The sequence below is a fragment of the Arachis hypogaea genome, chromosome 8 (genome assembly GCF_003086295.3).
Source record: "Arachis hypogaea cultivar Tifrunner chromosome 8, arahy.Tifrunner.gnm2.J5K5, whole genome shotgun sequence".
Taxonomy (NCBI): Eukaryota; Viridiplantae; Streptophyta; class Magnoliopsida; order Fabales; family Fabaceae; genus Arachis; species Arachis hypogaea.
In genome coordinates, this window is record NC_092043.1 from 31,710,908 (window position 1) to 31,727,268 (window position 16,361).

Below are 16,361 nucleotides of genomic sequence, written 5' to 3' on the forward strand. Positions count from 1 at the left end.
TTTATAGATTTGTGTAATCTTTTTAAAAATATTATTTTTACAATATATTATCCATTTTTTTGTTGGTACAAACTGATCCAAAATAAGAGAGACAATGTGTATGATTTATCAATCACTTCCTTCCGCGTCCCCATGAAGAATAATAAAAAATCATAAAGAAAACAAAATCACACACAAAAAAATATCCTAAAACCCAACAACTAAAACACACCAAAAGTAATCCTCATACCAATCAACAAAACTTAAAACACATGACAAAATTTTCCATATTAAAATAACTCCTTGCATATTGTGGCTGCACCCCCTCTTTTTCCGTCAATCCTATCCATTTTGTGCTTCCCTTTGTTATATCCCTCCATTGTCCCTGTTCCTCTTAACTTTTCTTGTTTAATACTTTTTGCACCCACTCCTTCCTTAGCTTTGAGATTGAGACTCACATATCACTTTTTTCATCCCTACTACAATGATTATATCCTCATGCCTCTCTCCATTATTTGATGCCACTAAGCTCTTTCATTGATTAATGTATTGAAACTGCATTTTGAATTTCAAGTGTTGTCCATCAAAAGAATAAGAAATTTAATATAAGGAAAAAATAAGAAATATATAATATGTGTTTTCTTTAAAAACAAATAAACGCATTTCCTTGGCAATAAATATCAAAATATATAACTTTGAATACCCTTCTTTTATAATTAATGACAATAAACCAGGTCCAATTGCAGCAACACCATCCAATGCAGGTTGGAAGTAAGGTGATTGAATTGCATTGAAAGGAATACGTGCATCAACAATCCACTTGGCAAGTCCCAACTTTATTCACTTTATTCAACCAAGAACAGAATTTAATCAACCAAGAACACAGAACTTAATCAATTTATTCAACATACAACAGCCTTAATAATTTGAAGCACAGAACAAAAAACTTCCAAAGTTTTCCAATGTATGCACAGAACAAACTTGCACATTTGGAAGTTGGATACTCATATACACAAAGAATATGAACCTAAATCTTTGCTAGGCAGATTTAACATAATTATTTTAGAGTAAAAGTAACTATTGAAATTGGAACATCTAAATGGGAAAACTATACAATGGTCAATGTTTATATGAAAGAAATTATGCACTAAAACTTGTTTAGGTTAAATGCTAACGGACTAATTGAAGCACAGAACTTAATCAATTTATTCAACATACAACAGCCTTAATAATTTGAAGCACAGAACAAAAAAAATAAAATTTAATAACAGAGCTTAACAACCGAGCAGGAAGCACAACCCTAAACCCTAACATCAGAAGCCTTAAACTGGTTCAACCCAGAGGCCAGAACGAACTAACCTCGAAGGAGAGAAGACAACCAGCGACGGTAAGCGAGCACGAAGCAGAGAAGACGACCAGTGATGGACGAGCGACGGTGAGCGACCCTGGAAGCAGAGAAGACGACGAGCGACGGTGACCCACGACCCGCGACTCCAGCCTCGACGCAGACAAGACGACGGTGAGCGACGACCCTGGAAGCAGAGAAGACGACGAGCGACGGTGACCCACGACCCGCGACTCCAGCCTCGACGCAGACAAGACGACCACCTCCGCCGTCTGCAGCTCCGATTAGGGTGGCTGTCTTCGAAACAAAGGTGAAGGGATTTTGGCTTTAGGTTAGTTTTGGAGATTTGGGGGAAAATGGGAAATGTCGAAGGGAAGGGGGAAGCAGCTTCAGATATTGGCTGTTTTAATTTTTTTTTTTTAAAGTTAATACGACGCCGTTTTCAGGGGGCTGGGAGAGAACCGGCGTTGACAAAAACCGGGTCGGTTCACCCGGTTCGCCGGTTAACCACTGGTTCGGCCGGTTTTTCCACCGGTTTTTTGCAGCGCGGTTTTTCATGTGGACCGACCGGCTAGGGGACCGGTTTCCGGTTAACCCGGTTGAACCGGCCGGTCCGGTCCGGTTCTCAGTACATTGCATTTTATCCTATTAAGACTAAAGGAATAGTTATAAATGCATGTTGTCTTTTGCATAATCACATTAGAAGAGTGATGGTTGTTCTTCCTATTGATAAGATAGTAGATCAAAATATGCTTGGAGTAGATGGTAGGACGATCCACCAAATTGAGACGAGAGATACTTGGAGTAGATAGAGGGATCAATTTGCACAAGAAATATGAAACTAATGGAGGAGAAGACGTCATGCTCCATTATTGTGATCATTGTTTTATGTGTGAGGCTGTCTATCATAACATTGGTTTTATTTTGTTAATGTGTATGTGTTCTTGTACAAGAGTTATACATGTATGTTTATTAGTGCCAGTAATTTTTGTCATTTGAGATTTTTTTTTGTAACTTTGATTTGGATAATAGTAAAACTTTTTAATACATGTGGTTTGAATTTTTGAGATTTGTTTAAAATAAATTCAACTATGGATTATGAAAAAAATTATGAATTATGGTCTAGGTAAGTATTTTGTGCTAACTTTAATTGTGATAATGTTAATTTGAATTAAAGATATTTAATATTAGGGATATTTTAGTAAATTTTAAAAAATTAAAATCAATAATAACTTTAATTGAACATATTTGTTGTTAAGAGTATTTTAATAAATTTATTATCAGAGATATTTTATAAATTTAAAATGTAAAAAAATAATAATATTTGATTAAATTTATATTTAATTTTTTAAGAAAATGTCAATAATAATTTTGATTGAAAATATTTGATATAGGGGTATTTTTGGAAATAAAAAGTTTTTTTGTCCAACAATAATAATATTAACCTTTTAATTGAAAATATATTTATATGTAAATTTTTTATGTGTTTATTAAGTTTAATCGTTAATCTGAATGATTAAGAATAATTTTAACATATTACATAATATTGCCAAAAATTTTAGATTCAACCAAACAAAAAATTATTCATTCCTAGGATTATTACATAATATTTCAAAGTATTGAATTTTATAAACAAACATAGGAATTTTACATATAAAGTAATCTCATTCTTAGGCATTATATTCCTAGGAATGATATTCTTGGTAATAAAAACTAATTCTAAAACCTCACACACCCTTAGTTTCATTCAATTCGACTTATTTTCTTTCTTCTTCTAAATTCTTTCTAGTTTAACCATGTACCATTAGATTAATACTATTAGTATATATTTTTGGGAGATCCCCACCTTTTATTATGAGATATTATTTTTTATTAATTAATAAAATATAGAATTATACTCTACATCCAAGCAATTTTAACATTCAAATTCATTCAAATGATTTAGAGTCACACGCTTCTTCTTTCATTATCTTTTTCTTTTGTTATCATCATCACCAACAACACCACCACCTCATCCTCCTTCTTTTCTCATTTGAATTTCTTCTCGTTTCTTTTTCTTCTCCTCCTCCATCATCATCATCATCATCATCATCATCATCATCATCCTCCTCCTCCTCCTCCTCCTCCTCCTCCTCCTCCTCCTCCTTCTTCTTCTTTATGTGATTGTTTTCGAACTGAGTTAATTTTGTTGCAATTGTTATGTAACTTCCGTTCATTTCTAAGTTAATTGTGTCGCAATTCATTATGTAATTTTTGGTTATTTCTGAGTTAATCATGTCGCAATCATTATATAATTTTCGTTCATTTCTGAGTGAATTAAGGTGCATTTGGACTCGTTGTCCTACATAATTCAAAACTCTTTCTCTTCTTTCTTCTCATCTTCTTCTGCTTCTCCTTCTTCTTTTTCATCTTTTTCTTCACCTTCTTATTTCATTTTCTCAAAATTCTTTTTGATTTACTCTGTTGAGAGGAGTAAAACCAAGAAAAAGAGAAGAAAATATCAAACAAAAAGAAGAAAAACATATTAATGACATTGTCTGATCCAAAATTGATTTTGAATGTGTTTTTGTTCATGATTCAGTCTTGTTTGTATACTTGTTTTCGAACTGAGTTTATGCGTCGCAATCATTATGGTAAATTTCGGTTCATTTCTGAATTAATTATGTCACAATTATTATGTAATTTCGATTCATTTCTGAGTTAATTGTGAGTTAATTGTGTTGCAATCATTATATAATTTCGATTCATTTCTGAATAAATTAAGATGCATTTAGACTTGGTTGTCCTGCACAATTCAAAATTCTTTCTCCTCTTTCTCCTCATCTTCTATTGTTTCTTCTTCTTTTTCACCTTTTTCTTCTTCATCTTCTCCTTCTTATTTTATTTTTTCAAAATTCTTTTTGATTTACTCAAATTTAACACAATTTCTAAGTTTATGTGTTAAATTTGAGTTTATCTCTTGGACAAGGCCTTAGAAAATTAGTAAAATTAAATAAAAAATATAACAAGAAATAATGAATTATGAATTTAATATAAAATACCATGAATATACTTATTTTCTTTAAAAGGCATTTTTTTAAAAATCTTTTTCTCTGTTGTAGCTAAATTCTTCTCAGTTAAACTTGAAATCTCCATGCAAAAATCTCTTAGTTCATGTTGAAAATCTTTTATTATTAACATCCATTGCTTCTCAAACCTGTAGATTCTTTACCATTGTTCTCTGCTTCACTTTCTTTCTGAGTTAATTGTGTCAAAATTATATGTAATTTCGGTTTATTTCTGAGTTAATTGCGTCATAATTGTTATGTGATTTCAGTTCATTTCTGAGTAAATTAAGGTGCATTTAGACTCGTTGTTCTGCACAATTCAAAATTCTTTTTTCTCACCTTCTACTGCAATAATAACAGTAACAGTAGCAATAAAAGAATGACGATGAGAAGAAAATACGCGAAAAAGAAGGAGAAGGAGGAGGAGGAACATAAAAAAGAAGAAGAAGAAGACGACGACGATAACGTAAAACTCCGCGCGTGAATATAGATAACTTGACTGGAATCAAAGAATTATGTGTGCATATATAATCACACTCTTTTTAACAAAAATAATTTTTGTTAGCGTTGAGTCTATTTAGTTAAATTTGGATAACAATATTACTTAAATGTGTAGCAGATCTATAAAATATAAGTTATTACTCTTGAAAAAAAATAATACTATAACAAAAAAATGCATATTCATACTAAGGCATTAATGGATACGTAAACCATTTACTTTTCAAATTTTATCATTAATGAAGAAAGAGATAATATATGTTTAAATTCAAAATAATGATAACAAGAAGAATAAAAAATAATTTTATTATTAAAATAATAATTTAAGTTGCATATCTTAATATTGCAAAAATAAGTAGATTAAAGGCTTGTGTTTGATAGATTTATAAGTAATTTTTTTATTTTTAATTTATAAAAAAGTATAATATTAATATTTGATATAATTTTTAAATTAATTGTAACTTTTTAAAAAGATATTTAAATACTTGAAAAAAAATAATTTTTTTATAATAATTTTTTTATCATATTTTTTATAAATATTTATTATTTATTTTTTTTAAATTTAATTAAATTATTTATCTAAATTGGAGCCTTAACACTTTACTTATTATGGGTATGAAAGTGGCGGTAAGTAGCGTACTATTCAATCAAAAGTCTGTTAAGATTTATTTGAAGTTACCATGAATAAGTCCAATTTATTAAAATAAAATAAATTTAAAATATTAATTTATCTTATTTTATAGTCTGTTGGTAGTTTTATAAGACGGTCAGTCTAATTTTTTTAAATTATAAAATTAATTAAAATTAATTTAATAAAAATAATAAATTAAAATATAATTATTATTCAAACATAAATAAAAAATAATTAATTATAACATAAAATTTTTGTCATTTTTTAAATTCTTAATGTTAATAAAATTGCCTATCAGAATATTTATTTTTAAATTATTATAAAAAATAAAATAAAATATAATTTTGATTAAATTTATAAATAACTAAATAAATTGAAAGAAGTATATTTAGATATTTAATTTTCAAATTTTATGTATATATTCTTGTAATACTAGAAAAAAATCTTCTAGACAAATTAGTTAGTTGTACTCTACAAAAATTCGTGAATTAGACCAATTTTTTAGGTTAACAGATTTAAAATTTCAATTTATTCCACCTTCTAACAATTCAATCCAACATATTCCATTGTTTTGATAATCTTATTACTAATTTAGTTCCAATTTACATGTATATTTTAATGATTTAATTACAAATATTTTATACTATTATTTAATCAATTTTTCCTATAAAATTATTCAAATGGCGGCATATAAAATAAATGATATTAATAACTAATTTTACATTATTAGTATATCTTTTTTTTAATTAAAAAAAAGTGATAGATGCGTGGTTCATTTTAAAAAAAAATTATTAAGTAAAGAGTATTGTACTCTTTAGTTAATTTAAATTTAATTTATTTATTTATTATATTTTATATTAATGATTTAAATTTAAATTTTAAAATTTATGATATATAATTTAAAATGTAAAATAGATTTTTTTTGTGATGTAAAACATAGAGTTTAAAGTATACTATTTAAGATTTAGATTTTAAAATTCAAATATGCAACAATACATTATTATATACATACTATCTAGGATTTAGATTTTAAAATTTAAATATGCAATTATACAATATTATATATATAATGAAATAAAATTTTTGTCTAATGAAATGTTACCAAATTAAATAAGTATAATTTTACAGAATTATATTATTAATTGTGTTTTGAATCATTTTAATTTATGCAATATTAAATTTTATATATGAATCATATTATTATTATTATTATTATTATTATTATTATTATTATTATTATTATTATTTTCAACGTAAAAAAATTAATTAAGTACTGCAAGTGTTCAATCATGCACTATATTACATCAGCAAAAGTATTACATTCATCTTAGTGTTATCTTAATTAAAAGTTTTTCAAAAAATAGTACTTGATTTATTTATATTATTAACATATTACAATTAAATTTTCAATATATAATAATTTATAATAATGTAATAAAAATAGCTTGTATAATAATTAAGTTGAAGAATACATGAAAATTATAAATATATAGACGGCCTATAAGACCATACATCAATATGGAAAAACTAAGTAGGTAGCTCCTTTTTAATATGTCATCGTCATGTTTGTTTTTAATTAAGACGAAAATAGCTTGAAATTATAATAAGATTAAGAGTTTACATGAGTGTTCTTAAGTTATTAAAAAAAATAAAAAATAAATTTTTTTATATTTGATAAATTTTTAATAATAAAAATAAAAATATTTAAAAAATTAATTTTTTTAAATTTATAATTTATATTATTTTTAAAAAGATTTTTTATTTAAAAATATTTTTTATATAATAAATAAAAAATATTTTTATATTATTATATTTAAATATAGTTGTTAAATAATTTTTTTATATAAAATATTTAAATATATAATTAATTTTATTTTTTAAAAATATTTTTTAAAACTCACTCAAACAATACGTTAAGACATGTCACTAATTTATTCCAACCTTTCTTGTGTGGCTCCTATTTTTTTTCTTTTTTGATCACAGAAATTAACCTCTATTTATATGTGTATTTTTTTCTTGTTACACCAAAAATATATTTGATTAATAGGCCAATTTCTAAAAAAAGTTTTTATTAATAAATTAGTCTCTAAAATATTTTTATTAATACTAAGTAAATAATTAAAAATTATTAAAAAATCAAAAATACGTGTAACTAATAAAATATCTTTAATTTTGTGGACATATTTATAAATACTTTATAATTTAAAAAAAAATTAATTTTCATGCACATTATTTACTTTGTCAATGTAAAATTTACACATACATCTAATTACGTAATTAAATTGGCCATGTAAATAATAATACAAAAAAATTGGATGTAATTAGATGATTGTATAAAACATTTTGTACTATTAATCAAGATATCAAAATTAAATTCTTTAAAAAATATAAATCATAAAAAAATAGATTATAAAAAGAAATTAAATTAATAAAATTATTTTTTTAAGTCCCTTAATTCGTGCAGATGCTGCTATATATAACGCGGAAGTATTATGAAGTGTTAGCTCTCATACCTCACTTTCTTCTGTCTCTCTAAAACACTAAACACCAAAACAAAACAAAACAAAACCCCACATCTTTCTCTAACTTCATTTCTTTCTTGTTTCATCGATCAAATTCTTAGTCCTTACATACCCATATCAAAACAAATACAGATTGGTGCAATTAAGAAGCAGCAGCAGCCATATATATATAAGGTCAAAATGATCTCCAATAATAACAAGAACAATGAGGATGGTGAGTCTTGGAGAGATGATTTGAGAAAGGGGCCTTGGACGCCGAGAGAGGACGCCATACTTATCGAGCAGGTAGAGAAGTGTGGCAAAGGTAATTGGAGTTTAATTCGAAAGAATTCTGAGTTGAGGAGAAGTGGCAAAAGTTGTAGGCTTAGATGGTCGAACCATCTAAATCCTGACTTGAAGAAGGGTCCTTTCTCTGAAAAAGAGGAGAAAACCATTGATGATCTTCATGCTAAGTTTGGAAACAAATGGGCTCTAATGGCTACCAAGGTATCGCTTAGCTATATATATAGAGTTTATATTGCGATATATACTAGAAATTTTATTTGTTTGTTTATTTATTCTAAATGCATGTTTGGGGTCTATATTCATGTGTCCGACTCTTTTCCGTGCGTGTATTGTCTTTTGGTGCAATAATCATCTTGTTCCATAAGTCACTTTTGTTGATGTATATATATACACAGATTTTTTAATATATAAAATCGACATTTGTACTACGTCTACATTTTCCATAATAAATATCATTTTGACATTAATATTTTTTAATAATCAAAAATGTATTCTTTTTATTTTATTAATTAAAATATAATTTAAATACATAATTAATTCGTAATAATGTATTTTATGTCGATGTTAAAAGTGTTTGACGTAAATATTTTTCTAAAATTGAAGTTTTTTTTTAATGATTTATAATCATCATTTTAACTAGGGGTGTATATGAATTGAGTGAATCCAAGTTCGTCTTAACCCAGATCTAACTATATATATATATATATATATATACACGGTTTATTTTTTAGACTATAATCCGACCCTATATCCCATGAAATTTATGTCCACAATTTTACTGGATGAAAATCGGGTGATCCATCAAAACTAATTAATGTTTTTAGCAAAAAATTATTTTTTTTCAGATTCAGCAATAATCAATATTAGATATTTTCAGATTCTAATTTAGATTATAATCAGCAATACATTAGATTTAACTAAAAAAAGAAACAAGGACTCAAAACTAATTAATTTTTTTCAGATTCAGTAATAATCAGCAATATTTAATTTACTGGTAATTAGAACAAGAATCAAAACATCAAAATACAATTACTAATTACTTTTTTTCAGAAAAAAAAACTACCATCACTGATAATAAAAAATCAGAACAATAATCAACATCTTTGACCAGAAGTTCCAATAATCAAAATTTTTAGTCAAAGAACAGATGTTAGAAAAGAGAAGAAGACGACTTGAAAAGAGAGCAGAGCAGAAATGGTGACTTTTAGTGGCTGATTGATGGTGGCAGAGAAGAAGAAGACGACTGGGGCAACAGAGAAATGCCATCGCACTTCGCTGAGAGTCATCGTCGAGAAGCAATCGAATAGAGGAGCTTTTTCATGGGGCAAGGTGACTTTGAGGTTGGTGAGTGGTGTCAGTGGCTGGTGAGAGAGAGGGGGTTGAGAGGGAAAGGGTGGCGTCGTCGCCACCATGCGTGAGGGGACGAGGGGGCGTGGTTCAGTGGTTGCGTGCTGAGGAGAGAAGACAGAGTTCAGGCTTCAGGGTTGTGCCTCAGCCTCACTGGATGCCTTCAATCTTCATTGTGCACTACATGAATGCGTGCCCTAATTTTGAGAAGTGTATGTTCGCCGGGCCGGGTCTGGGTGACTCAAGCTATGGCCCGGTCTCAATTTAAGTATCCTTCCAAGTTTCATTCTCTTTTTTCGGATTAGACCCAGGCCACTTTGGGTCCAGGCCAACATGACCTAAAATGCTTTAGGATGGGCTGGATTTTTAGATCGGGTCGAACTATATGTACACCCCTAATTTCAACTAATAGAGTTAGACTCAATTTTGACTAAAAAAAAAGGTTTGATTACAGATCTTGTGAAATTGAATTTGTAATATATTGTTATTAAATTTGTTATTGATTTGCTTGTTAAATCTAGATTTACATAGACTTCTACCTCTTGCTTTTCTTGAATTTTTGCTGATGCTGCTGCGATTTCATGTTTTGTTGATTCTTCTTGTTGCTGTTGAGATGAAATTTAAACTTGAAATTTGATGATGATTCTTTTTCTTCTGTGATGATGTATTGTGGTTGTTGTGTTTGATAGTTTTCCAAATATACTCCAAGTTCTTCCAAAATTACATCTAAATCTAAAACTTCATTCCAAGAGATTTTCGATAGGATTAGACGAGAATTTGGCTGATATCTATAAAAAAAAAAAGCAATATCAAATACCATTCTGGCTGTAGTTGGATTGCATTGTTTCCATCATCGGAACCAGGCAAGAGCCTTTTCCATTTACAATGTTATTATATATATGTTTTCCATTTTCAGGTTTCTAGAAGATCAGACAATGACATCAAAAACTTTTGGAACTCAAGAATGAAGAAGCGCCTAAGAGAATATCCTCCACAAATAACGGTTCAACAAGCACAACACTTTTCTTCATCACCATTTTATTCGGTCTTAGCTTCATGTTACCCTAAAAATAATCTCAATGTTGAACTACCTTCAAATATTTCTGCTGCCAATCCTCCACCAAATCATAATCAGAAACAACCTAATCAAAATGATTCTTCTTCTTCTTCTTCTTCTTTCTCTTACACCAATAATAATGCAAGTTTTGTATTGCCATTAACCCATGTGTCTCCTTATTGTAAGAGTAGTGGCTTATTGAATGATGTGGTGATGGAGGGTAATGCTCTTTGTCGCAAGGGAAAGTCAAAGATGGATGCAACCATTGTTATTGGTAGGGAGGAAGAAGAATTAGCTGATAAGAGAAAAATTATTGAAGAGCCACCATTGCCACCAGTTGGAACCAGTAAAGAAGAAGAAATAGCCACCATTATTGCAACTCAAAGCTCTTCTCATCAATTGATTTCAACAGGTGAAATTAAACTAACTTATTTATGATTCACGAGTTTGATTATTATGATTGATAATTCATGATTGTGTGTTATATTGTATACAGAGAAGAATGATAATGGAGGTTGTAACAATAACAAGGAGGCATTGAATAATTCTATGCCACAAATGGACGATGAATTGCTTAGCATACTTAAAAATTGTCCAATATATTCGCCAGTGCGAAAGTGGTACAAAGTTGATGATGATGAGGACTCCTTGATGATGATGGAGATTTGAATCTTGGTAACTTACGGAATATTGATGGATGGTAATAACTAAAGAAATCGTATATGCGTTCATTCATATATTTAGAACAATTAGAAATCCAATATGCTATATTAGGATTTTAAGTTAGGTAAGCAGAAGAACACACTGCAACTTCAAAGTGTGCAGGTTAGAGCAATCAAATTTATTGAGTGTTTTTTAGATGTCCTTAACAAATGTCATGACTTAGCTTATTAATAATGTTTTCTCTTTTGTTTTCATACATGAAGTTGAATGAAATTATATTTAGGCAATGATTGATATATTGTATAAATATGTTTTAAAATAAATTCCTCAACACAATATTTATTATAAAACTAATTTTAGGATTAACCATATATCTTGTGCCCTAATAAAAATATTTCTTAAAAATATAATAATATAAATTTTTTTATCTTTTATGTACTCAATAATACATTAAAAAATTAAAATATTTTACATTTTTAATAATTTTTAGTAAAATATTTTTTATAATATTTTAAAAATGTGTTCTTAAGTTACATATTAGCAATACCAAAAATTTTAATTAATAACACATGCATGTTGAGAAAAAAATTTTGCAGCAATTCCTTACGTCACAAGTAAAAATCATGTTATGTCAGTAATATTTTTGCTGTAATATCAAGTTTTTTGCCAACAACTTTGATTCCTGGCATAACTCAGCATCGCTTGCAACTTTGATCGCTAGTATAACTAGTCTTTGCCAACAATTTCATTTGCTGACATAAACTATGTAATTTTTTTAGTCACTGACTTAACTCGCATTTGTCAACAATTTGAATTGTTGGTATATAGCTATAAACTTTTGTTGTTATCATAACTCGCGTTTGTCAACTATTTGGATTGATGACTTAATTATTTTTTCGCGACAATCTTTGTGTTGTAAAAACCGCACTTATTATGCGACAACTTTAATTGCTGCTAAAATTAATATTTGTGTCTACTACCCTTAAATGACATTATACTATTTAATAAATAATTTTATGGAATCAATATAACAAATGTGAGTTACATGTTATAAAATGTGTTCTTAAGTTACATGTTAGCAATACCAAAAATTTTAATTAATAACACATGCATGTTGAGAAAAAATTTTTGCAGCAATTTCTTACGTCACAAGTAAAAATCATGTTATGTCAGTAATATTTTTACTGTAATACCAAGTTTTTTGCCAACAAATTCGATTCCTGGCATAACTCAGCATCGCTTGCAACTCTGATCGCTAGTATAACTAGTCTTTGCCAACAATTTCATTTGCTGACATAAACTATGTAATTTTTTCAGTCACTAACTTAACTCGCATTTGCCAACAATTTGAATTGTTGGTATATAGCTATAAACTTTTGTTGTTATCATAACTCGCGTTTGTCAACTATTTGGATTGATGACTCAACTATTTTTTCACGACAATCTTTGTGTTGTAAAAACCACACTTATTATGCGACAACTTTAATTGCTGCTAAAATTAATAGTTGTGTCTACTACCCTTAAATGACATTATACTATTTAATAAATAATTTTATGGAATCAATATAACAAATAATTTTTTTATGTTTATTAAATATATAAAATTTATTATTATAAGAGAAAATAGAGAAATAAAATAATAATCTCTATAGAAAGTTGGATTAAAAATTAGTAAAATACTCTCCGTCGTTCCTATCTCATTATCGTTACGGGTTTCCGTTTATTTTTTCTTACAGAAAAGGCAAATACCCGTGTGTATCCATGAATAATTGAATATTATTAAGTTTTAAATTTAAAAAAAATTAACATAACTATAATAAAATCCTATACAATTAAACTAAATATATCAAATCAAACACAAATTTAACAAAATAACATACACATAAAATCTTTAACATATAAATTAAAATCATGTGAATTAGGATTACTTACACAACATATATATAAGAGATTTTTTAAATAAATAAAATAAACTTTTTATTTACTGAAATATGTAATTTGTAGTGTTTTTACCCAAATTCATCTTTTTACTTATCTCGTTTACACGGTAGATAATTTCACTTTGAGTATATCTCGTTTACAGTAAGACACAACACAGCTTGCACGTATCACGTTTATACACGTGATACGTATAATAAAGTGGGATCTAAGTATATTGTTTACACTGTAAACAAGATATACTCAAAGTGAAATCGTTTACATTATAAACAAGATACATGCTGAATTAAAAGGTTTTCACTGTAAATGAGATATAGTACGACAAAATTCAATCAGCTGCAAACTGTTGGTATTCTCCACAAATATCTCAATCATTCTTTTCATCCGTTTCTTCGATAAATTTAGTATGAATGTCTAGTATCAGTGGTTATTTTGTTGTGACAGTGTATCCCAACTATCACATAAAGAACAGTGACACTATGCTGGTTGTATTCAAGTGTGAAAATTCTATTCTACTGCACACTCGGAGAGTATGTTTTTGTCAGAGTTAACAAATCTGATATTGACACATGTCAGTGGTCATGGGAGAAAAGAGGTTGGGAAGTGTGGGTCTTCGGACGCCACCACTCCACGAATGCAGTTATCAAGAAGCTGTCAAAGACAAAGTTCCTGAGTTGCACCGTGTCACTGATGCCAGCCTCCCTCAAGTAAGGGACAATGGCATCTGGAGGTGCAAGAGTGTGGCTCACTCGCCTAGGGAATAGTATGTATGGCCTCTGTTAAAAGCAAGGTTGCGAGAACTGAATTGATTACTGTAAACCCTGCTAAATTAGTAAATAATTAGCCAATAAATTAGATTTTTAATGAGAAAAACTAGAAATGTAAATCTAATATTAAAATAGCAGAGAGCTCTTCAAAACAAGAATTTTGACATTAATTTTAAAAAATTTGGCTCAAGATTTGGCCAAACGGGCTAAACCAATTAAACTGGGTCCAAAATGAGCCCAAGGCCCAACCAAGCCCATCCATTAAGTGAGAACCCAGCCTCCTCTTTCCCTTCTCTTCATCATTCACGCTGGGAAACATTCCATGAAGGGGGAAGAACAAGAGCAAACCTAACCCTCACTCATATAATCAAACCACTATAACTTCCTCATCCGAGCTCCGATCGCCACACCGTTTGTGGCTACGCGTCCAGCGCGTCAAGCTTTACAATTCTAACGGAACAATTTATTTGGTAAGTCACTCTAACACTCCAGCCTCTCCTTCCCCTCAATTTTCGAAAATTATGTGTGCTCAAGTTAAAAATTTGTTAATTTTGATTCTCTAGGTTTAAATTAGCTTGTGGTACTTGTTGATTTTGGCTCTCTTGGTCTGTGAGTACAATGAGGTTTCTCGCCTTTGCCAATTCTTGGTTTTGAGTATGTAAATTCTGAATTTTGAATCATATATGTATGATAGGTGTGAACTAGGTGTATATATACAAGTATTGGAATTGAATTGTGGACATTTGAAGGCTTGGTAGAGAATTGGCGCCAAGGTCTTGGTGATTTTGTGAATTGTGGGGCTGTGTGTGTGTGGCTTAAGTGTCGCCCTAGACCACGTGGGGAAGCGGCCAAGGTATGGCTTAGGTTTCGCGTATTTAATATATAATGTCGTGTGAATACTTAGGCTAGAGAATTATAGGATAAGTTGGAATGATCATGTAAACTGGAGGCTTAGCATTAATTATGTTGATTGATGATATAAGTATATTGAGTTGGTAACCATAATCCTTGGTATGTGAATATTGTTGGCAAGTTGATGAAATTGATAATAAATGTATGTATTGAAAAATGTTGATGGTTATGTTGATGGAGGTAAAAGAACTAAGGTATGGACTTGGTAAGAATTTGATGTTTGATGGGTTTTAAATTGGCAAGTGGAGTGTAAAGTTGTTTGGACATGTTATGCTAGGTGTTGTGTTGAATATATGTATAGGAAATGGATATTGAACCTAATGTTGAAGAAAATGGAGGTTTAAGGTTTTGAATAAAAACTTAATTTTTACGAACTTTGGCAGTCCATAACTCGAGCCTAAAATTTTGGGTGAAGATGAGATTTGTTTCAAATCAAAGAGGGTTTTATAAGCTTGAGAACCGTATAAATTTTGTGAAAAATCAAATTCTGTAGAGAAAGTTATGGAGCCAGAAATCTTGTGCAAAAACTGAAATTTTTTAAGTACAGCAGGATCAGAATTTCTGGTTTGTGTGCATACGCACATTGATGTGCGCACGCACCCAGCAGTAGCAACAATTTCATTTGTGCGTACGCACACCTTTGTGCACACGTACACCTTGTGTTTTACAGAAAACGTGCGGCACGCCGTGGTGCGCACACACATGCAGGGGTACACTTACTGCTGGTAGCGCTCGCATATGTGAGGCGCATGCACACTAAGTAGTTTCTAGCTTGTGTGCGCACGGACACGCTCTGCCTTTCACAAATTGTACACACGCACACTTGTGTACGTCTGCACACACTCTGTTTTTCCAGCACTTGTATTTTTGTGATTCAAACATGGTTTCGAACCTCTAAACCTCTATTTTTATCCTTTTCACCTTAGATCTTATTAGTAAGCTTAGAATTTAGTTGAAGCTAGGGAATTGAGGTAACTTAGGGATGAAGAAAGGAGATAAACATGATAAATTATAAGAGAATGATGTGAAGGTTAAAAATAAGTTATGATGCCATGGCTATGATGAAAGATTACATGATGAATATGAACGGTTATGAATATTATGCGGCTTATGAAATTAATGATATCTGATATACGAGTTTTCTTGGATAACAGAACCGTGGCTTGCTACCATGTGTTCCAGGTTGAAACTCGATACTCTGTTGACCCTACGTCGTAAGGGTGATCGGGCACGTATAAATTCCCGGGAATGGATATCCCCCATTTAGTGAGTTATATATGAATGAATGTATGTATGAATTATGAATGAAATGAGAAAATCTATGCATAGACTCATGGGAATGCCCGACGAGGGACAAGCTAAGGGTTTCC

General features: G+C 29.6%; 1 long non-coding RNA gene across 1 annotated transcript; it reads right to left on the minus strand.

Annotated features, from left to right (window-relative positions):
* Window positions 1-1,734, minus strand: LOC112706995 (uncharacterized). Its single transcript, XR_003155940.3, has 2 exons — window positions 1,339-1,734; window positions 1-534 (listed from the first exon to the last, which is right to left on the minus strand). It is a non-coding gene; the product is annotated as an uncharacterized lncRNA (long non-coding RNA).
* Between the last annotated feature and the right edge of the window lie 14,627 nt (window positions 1,735-16,361).